Below are 8,448 nucleotides of genomic sequence, written 5' to 3'. Positions count from 1 at the left end.
ACTAGGATAAATTTTAATTTGGAATTTGTACTTCAAGAGTCTTGGAGCATTTGATATGTTTAATATTGTCTTACAATGTTACTGAAATATAATTGACGTCTCATGAACTGTACATGTCTATGAGGTAAAACTTGTTAAATTCTAATGTGTATTATCATGGAAACCAGTGCCATAATTAAGATAATACCCATTTATAGCCACTCCTTCCTGCCCCTTCCTATAATATACCTCTGTATTCTCAGATAACCACCTTGTTTTTTCTTCACTACAGATAAACTTGGATTTTGTAGACTTTGATGCAGTGGAACCACACACTGTATTCCTTTGTTTGTCTGACTGCTTGTACTTGTTGTTATTATGTGCCATCTAGCCTGCGACTCATAGTGACCCCATGTACAACAGCCCTAAACCCTGCTCTATTCTGTGCAAATCTCACTATCTCTGACACACCTACCTCCATTACCCCAGTCACTGAATCAATCCATCTCATTGAGGGTTTCAATAATTTTAACTGCCATCCATTTCTTTCTTCTAACTAGTTGTGCATCTTATATCAAGTTAGAACTGACCCAAAGCTGACCCTCCAGTGGGTATTCAGAGGCAGTAAATTCAGGGGGAATAGACTGCATCTCTATCATCTGTGGAGTAGCTGGTGGATTTGAACCATGTACCTTTGCATTGGCAGCACAGTTTCTTACCACTCAGTAAATAGTCTGTTATTTGAATCTATCATAATCCGTTCACTTTTAAAGGACACTTGGCTGTTACCAGGTTTTTGGCTTTTACAAATAAAAGACTGTAAAAATTCTTGTACCACTCTTTATATAGACATAAGATGCTCGATATTTATGATCACATTTTGTTTTAGAAGGCATATATAGTTGGCATTATACAAATTATAAAATTTACCATGAGAAAAACTAATTGTAGACACCTATTTTCTTTCTTTACTTTTTGAAATGTATCCTGAGAAGATCTAGATTTTTATATATAACATACTTAGATTAATTTGACCATATTTCTTAAAAATTTGAAATCAGTGTCTTAATAAGTACTGTCAGTCTTTCTCACACTTGAAGCATCTTGTGTCAAGTAAATATATTGTTAAAAAATAAAAAACAAAGATTGTTTTTGCTTTCCTTCATTGAACTAGTGGTTATAAACAGTTCCTGTTTCCCTGCTAAATTTTTATATGTGCATCAAACTTGAATATGCAAAGGTATTGGGATAAGTTTTCAGGATTTTGCAATAGATACTCCAGACTCTGGTTAGGATCTCAAGTATCTTTTTCCTCTTCCCAAGATGCCCGCTCGCCTGAGATAGTACCAGAGAATCTGAAGACTCTAGATGACATCAGAGCGACTTTGCACCAGCCTTCTCAATTTCCTTTCTCAGAAAGCAGAGGCTCAAACTTTGGAGACAGACGGTGAGAATATTTTTCCTGACTGAGTTCTCAAGCCATCATCAATAAGACATTGTTTATTGTCTGTGCAAATTATTTTATTTGGCATTATAGTAAAAGTGTGAAAAAGTGAATAATCAATAGTCCTGCAGCTAAGTAGTTTGGAGGGAAAAAGATAAATATGATCAGATAGCAGAAGTTAAATGTCTTAAGAAAGGCATGAAGAATATTCTTGAGAATCCAGGGATCTAGATTATTTGTGAAGAGAGTGGTGGTGAAGCTTGAAAGGAAAAATGGCACTTGCATTGATGATAATTTTCTCTTATTAAATTCAGTGAAAGGGATTTAAATTAAGTCTGAAATAGTAATCTGATTTTAGATTGGAAGGCTATTACTAATGGAAAAGGGTCTTAAAATTAGTTTACTGTTTTGAGGAAAAGTAAGAGTTATGTTTGGATATAGTAAGTTTATTGGAGTATGTTATTGTTGTATACCATCCAGTCAAAACCAACCTATAGCTGGCCCTCAAGCAGATTTTCAGAGACAGCAAATTACAAGGGAGGAGATTGTCTTTTCTTTTTCACAGAACAGCTGGCAGATCCAAACCACTTTCCTTTGGGATTGCAACACAGTTTCTTACCATTAGACCACCAGAGATCCTATTATAGTGATTATTCTTTTTAAAAATTATATACACTTTTTTTATTCTATATAAAATTTTTACTCTCTTAAATGGCAAATAGTATATATATTTCTGAAAAATGATAAATTATTAACACAGACAGGTGAACAGTGAAACAAAGAGATGAGAGAGTTTTTTTTTTTTGGTTGTTTTTTTTTTTGAAAAGTAAAAGAAAAGATTCTTGAATCAACACTCTTGATCCTGAATATGCTACAGAATATGGCAGGATTCAGGTCTGTTCATAGGATTTCTGTGAGTTGTACTCAACTCAGTGACACCTAGCAACCACCACCACCACCTAAATGCTCTGGTGGCTCAGTAGTAAGGAGTTGTACTGCTAACCCAAAGGAACAAAGTTTGAATTCATCAGTCACTCCATGAGATAAAGATGGACAATCTCCTCCCATGCATTTTACTATCTCTGAGAGCATTCTGGAGGTTCGACTCTGAGTTAGTTTGGACTTGATAACAAACTAGCAACAATAACCACTCAAAAGAATTTGTTATATCTTAAGCTCTTAAACCTTATACAGTTTATAATTGGGCAACAACAATGTATGTTAACTGGAAAAAGGCACAGTGAATGGGGTGTGGGGGGTGTGTGTGTGTGTGTGTGTGTGTGTGTGTGTGTGTGTGTGATTACTTATGAAGACTTTTTTAGAATAGAGAAAAAAAACCCACTGCATTGTTTTGTTTAATTGTCTAGGAAATGGATTGATTCAGTGACTGGCATAATAGGGGTCTGTGTATCAGAGACAATAAGATTGGCACAGTATAGAGCAGGGTTTAAGGCAGTTGTCACTATAAGTTGGCTGCAGCACATAACAACAAGAACAGCAACATGATATTTTAAAAAGAGAGTAACCACTTAGAACCAAATTTATTCTCGTCCTGTAGATAAAATATGATTTACACAGGGACAGTGCTAACATACTATTCTTTATAGTCCAGATTGTATTCAGAAAACTTAGTGAGCAAATTTTTTTAAATCATTCCATTTAAATCCTTACCGTTTCTTAAAATAAGGCCCAAAAAATTTCTAATTATTATTTGGTAAAATTAGTAATAATTTTTAGTTGCTCATCATTGTTCACATAACCATACATTATCTCTAATTTAAATTCTAAAAGTTTTATTTGCAAATGCTCCATTTTAAAATAAAAATGTTGTTTTATACTTGTATTGTTATGTTAAAATTCTGTATTTGTCTGTTTAATAATCTAAAATATGACATTTGATAAAATACTTGATAGTAAACTGTATTTCCAATTTTTAATTTTAGTAAAATGGAAATTTTACCAAGCATACTCCTATAACAACCCACTTTTTCAATGGTCTAATTACACTTTTTCCAAGTAGCCAGATTTAAATAAAGATAGCCAGCCTATAAAGTAAATATCCATAATCAAAATTATTAATGAAGCATGATAAAATTTAGATCATCCTTCCAGATAAAGGAAGAAAATATATTATTTAGAAGGTACATTGAGTTTATCTGGAAATAAAAGATACATTGAGCAATTTGAAAGCATGTAAAAAATGTTAGTAATGACTTTGTAACTTTTATTACGTATCCTAAATATGATTCATGATCTTAAGAAGTGATTATATCAAGTGTGTATTTTCCAGAATGTGTTTTGTTGAACAATCCTTTTTGAATTAGGGACCAGTTACCAAATTAATTTGGAATATTCTGGCCTGACTGGACTGTGTCTTCTCAGTGATCCTTTTAGCCATTTAGTCTCTAGTAAAAAAGGATCTTATGTAACTCAGGAGCCAATGGTTGTTTCTCAGAATACAGTGTAAGATTCTGAACTGATGAGATATTTTGTAAGGTGTGCTCTATTCGTCTGTCAGTACAGTAGCAACATTACAAATATTTAATACATTTTTTTCAGTTGTGGTAGATTTACAGAACATAAATTTTAACCAATTTAGTGTGTATTCCAGTAACTTGAATCACAGTTACAGTGTTTTGCTACCATCACCACTATTTGTTTACAAGGCTTTTTTATCACCCTATGCAGAAACTCTGTACCCTTAAAAAAAATTCTTCATTCTCTTCTCACCTCTGCTTATGGTAAACACAAACTAGTTTTTGCCTCTATGCTTTTAGCTATTCTAAGTATTTCATATAAATCAAACCATGTAATAACATTTGTATATGGACACATGCAGCTTAATGTCTAAATATGCTGTGTGAAATATGGCATGTGATTTGGCTGTTGTGTGAACCCCATATTAAATACAGAAGAGCAGTATGCATGACAGTTACTGGACAGGCCTGGGAAAATTTTGGCTGTGCTGCATTTGGCTCTACTACTTCTGTTTTTTGCATGGTCACTGCTCTGTCTTTTAGAGTTGCGTCCAGGCCCTGCCTGCCTGCCATGGCACACAGTCACTGTTCAGCTGGCTACCTTCTGCCCATCCTCCTCCATTAACTCTTCCTTCTCCTCTATACTACTTTCATTGCTCTTCCACTGCAGTAGCCCAGATGCTCCGTGGCCACCAGCTCAGCCTTTGCTGCTCTGAGAGGAATCTCAGCAATTCTTGCCTAAGGTATACATGGTGAAATAGGCCATGTGGCTTGGCATTGGATTTGCAGGGCTAACTATGGGGACAAATTATAGGGGACCTGAAGGGCTAGTGAGAGACATACAGATCTCCTTACTTAGCTCTTCAGTTAAGATATTTGAACTTTCTTCTGACCTTATGGGACCAAAATGTACATGTGGTCTTGCACTGTCTACATGAATGTTAAGTGACACATGCATTTGTGTCTGTCTTATTTTGGTAACATATATCAAAACTTCGTTCCTTTTAGTGGATGAATAACATTATATGGTATGAATATACCACAGTTTTAAAATCCATTCATTTGTTAATCTGTACTTGGTTTCTTTCCACCTTTTGTTTGTTGTAAATAGTGCTTTAGTAAACATTGCTGTACAAGTATTTGAGTCCCTGTATTCAGTTAGTTTGAGTGTACATCCAAGAGTGGAATTGCTGGGTCCGGCTTAATGCCACTGTCCAAAAGGAGAATATGAAATATTAAAAAGTAGAATATGAAACCTTTCATAAGATCAAACAGTATGAAATTAAGAAATAATTGCCACTAATTTAGTTAGGAAAAAATGTTTGAGCATTCTCAGACTCAAGGATAATCATCAACTAATCAATACAACCTTAAATAGTGTTAACATACAGTGTTACAGACAATGGGCTTGATGCTGGGATGCAGAGTCTAGTTCCAGGAGGAGTGAGATGATACCATTCTCACTGCTCAGGGTGCTTGCTCCCTCTAATGCCTCTGTGCAAAACAAATACTGGATGCTAGTTTCACTTTTAACCTTTTATTCTAACAAGTGAAAATCCTCTGTGGTTCCTTTAGTTGATGAAAACAAGTTATAATGTAGGGTTTTTTTAAAAGCCAAGTGATATAAAGTTAACTTTTAAAAAGCAGAGGCCACCAGTAATTGATTTGGAAGCAGCAATGGCATCTACTTCCTAAACGGCATGCCTCCAGAAACTTTATGAATTTTGATTAATGTCGATAGTTGTATAGGGGCTTCAGGCCTTTTGTTCATAGAGTTGCTATGAGACGTACTCAACTCAAGGGCCGTCGTCATCAACAACCACCACCAGTATTTGATAATACTATGCTTAACTCTCCGAGGAAGCACCAACTGTTTTCTACAGCAACTGCATCAATTCTGTATTTCTTTTAGCAGTGAATGAGGGCTCCACTTTCTCCACATCTTTCCCAATTCTTGTTTTTTTGGTTTTTTTCACTTTTTGTTTCTTTTCAGTAGTGTCTGCCCCAATGAGTGTGACTATCCTAATGGATATTTATTTTATTATTATTAATAATAATTATAATCATTATTTATTTTGTTTGCCTATGTGTCACTAAGAAGATTCTGTGATGTAATCCATAAAGAGTTACACTTCTAACCCATATATTACTTTTTTAGGGTTTCAAATCCACCATTATCTCCACAGGAGAAAGAAACCCTCTGGAGGTTTTTCAGCTATGAATTAGTTCTGACTTTATATCATTTTTAGACATATTTCTTTTAAAGCCTTTTGCCTATATTCTATTGTGGTATTGCTTTGTTGTAAAAATACAGGAATTTAAAAAATATTAAATATAGATTGAATGTGAACTCTTACGAGCTGTAGGTTCTGTAGGTTCTTATTTTACTTTATTAATAATATTCTTTTGTGCATGGTAGTTTATTGTTGATTTATCTGTTTTTTCATTAAAGTTGTATTTTTAAATACAATAGCTTCCTTTTGAATAAAAGCTTTCTTACAAAGTATGAAGTGTTTTTAAACTTTTTAGGTACTTAGAAAGCCAGATTTCTTCTGCTTGTTAGTTTTCCTTTTGATTGAAATTCATTCATCCCGGGTAGTGACTAACAAAATGAATATCATACTTTTGGCATTTTACAGGATTCAGTATATTGAAGTGCTTGGTTAATTATCAATTTTTAATATTTATTAACTAGTCTTGATAAAATTATGATACAAAATAGTAGCTACCTTGGATAAAATTAGATAATTGACTGTAAATCAGTTGCACTTAAGCCCTCATTTTTCTGCAAAGTGGAGTTTTTATTGTTATACCTAAGGAGGGTTCTTTATTGTACTTCCCCCCCCCTATGATTAAATTTCTAGTGATAATTTTAACATGTTTAAAGTGTTACAAAGGGTACTTAAATAGCTACAGAAAGATATTTTAATAAAGAGATGAGTTGGAATATTAGATTGACAGAGTGAGACTATTTTTCTACATTGAATGCTTTCCCCAAACTTCATAAAAGATTCTTCAAATAAATGTTTTAGCTTTCATAAATAACCCTTTGTAAAAAAAGAGTTTATGGTGATAGAAAGTTTTCATTTGGGTCATGGCATTAGTAAGGCTAAGAGAAATCCATTTATCTGAGTAAGTAAGGCTAACTTGGCTTAGTTTACTAGTTCCCAGACTTTCTCAACAATTGGGGTGGGGGTGTGGGGGTAGGTGTGTGAAAGTGTGCATAATTGGTTGAAATGAAATAGCTTTATTTCCAAGCAATGTTTCTACTCATTTCCCCATAGCCACCATCTTAGCTTAGGGCCTTATTATTTCCCACCTGTAGCTCCTGTGTGTTTAGCTTCTTTATTGGTGTATCTGCCCCCATATGGTAATACAGCAACCAGATCTCATTAGAATAAACCTACAATTCCATTTGAACTCAGAAAATAAACATACCTTCTTTACTCAGTAAGCCCCCCTCCTTACTTAAACAATGGAAAACAATAAAATTGAATTTTAATGAGTTTAAGGTTTTAAAAATGTTTTCTTTTCATTTAAAAAATTTTTTTGTCTTCATCTCTTGCCACACAATACCACCTTTTAAAATGTTTGGGTTTTTTTTTTTAAATTTTGATTTGTTATTTCTTGTGTGGTGAATTCAGATAAAAGGCATACCTTGGAAATATAATTTAATGCCATATCATTGCAGTAAATCAGGATAAAATAAAATCTTGAAACTTTTATTTTCCTAGTACATATATAAGTTATATTTATATTGTAATATATTTTAATATTTATATACAATAACATTATTAAAAAGTTTAAAATATTTTTGAGAATTATTAAAATGTAGCAGCACCCAGACAGAAAGTGGGTACATTATTGAAAAAATTGTTTCAGTAAATTGATGAATTTGTCACATGTTCAATTAGTAAAATATGCATCATCTGCAAAGCACTATAATGTGAAGCACAATAAAGTGAGGCATGCCTGTTTAGTGATAGAAAAGTTGAAGATAGTTTATATTCTTTTGAAGCTTCTCATCTATTTATTGTCTATTTCTTCTATTTATCCAGAAATGCAATATACTTATATAACCCCTCTCCCTCTGCCTATAGTTTTCCGTTAGTAACAGTTTTTATTTCTTGAGTACATGACACTTGATGAGCCACTATTAATAGATTACTATTTTAACAAATACCATATCCTATGTTAGAGTTTACTCTTGTGTCTGTGGGCCTCTGGCTTTTGACTAATGGGTAATGCTGTGTGTCCATTACAATAACATAAACAATTTTACTGTCATACTCTATCAATCATAGAGAGTGCTTTTTTGGTCTAGTGGACAGAAAGTGATGCTACCAAGCCAAAAGTGGGTGATTTTAATTTGCAGCCCTCAGACCTGGTTTAAATTGTTTTTGGTCAAACATTCTTCTAAGTGGCATAGCACTGGTCTTTCCATTTGCTGTACAGAGGTAACTCATGGTTGCTATAATGCTGAACACTATGACACTGATGTGTCAAATGCGATAATGGTTACCCATGGTGGACAGAGTTTGCTGGAGC

General features: G+C 33.7%; 1 protein-coding gene across 1 annotated transcript in view; it reads left to right on the top strand.

Moving 5' to 3' along the window:
• The first annotated feature begins 1,326 nt into the window (after positions 1-1,326).
• The window catches only part of NRIP1 (nuclear receptor interacting protein 1), a 72,635-nt gene continuing 65,513 nt past the window's right edge, over positions 1,327-8,448 (top strand). Inside the window, exon 1 of the mRNA XM_006889816.1 lies at positions 1,327-1,426. The gene's annotated coding sequence lies outside the window, so the exon portion shown is untranslated. The remainder of the gene's footprint in view (positions 1,427-8,448) is intronic.

Source organism: Elephantulus edwardii, unplaced genomic scaffold, assembly GCF_000299155.1.
Source record: "Elephantulus edwardii isolate Elephantulus edwardi_28Jun2011 unplaced genomic scaffold, EleEdw1.0 scaffold00081, whole genome shotgun sequence".
Classification (NCBI taxonomy): Eukaryota; Metazoa; Chordata; class Mammalia; order Macroscelidea; family Macroscelididae; genus Elephantulus; species Elephantulus edwardii.
This window is presented reverse-complemented; position numbering and strand designations above follow the sequence as displayed.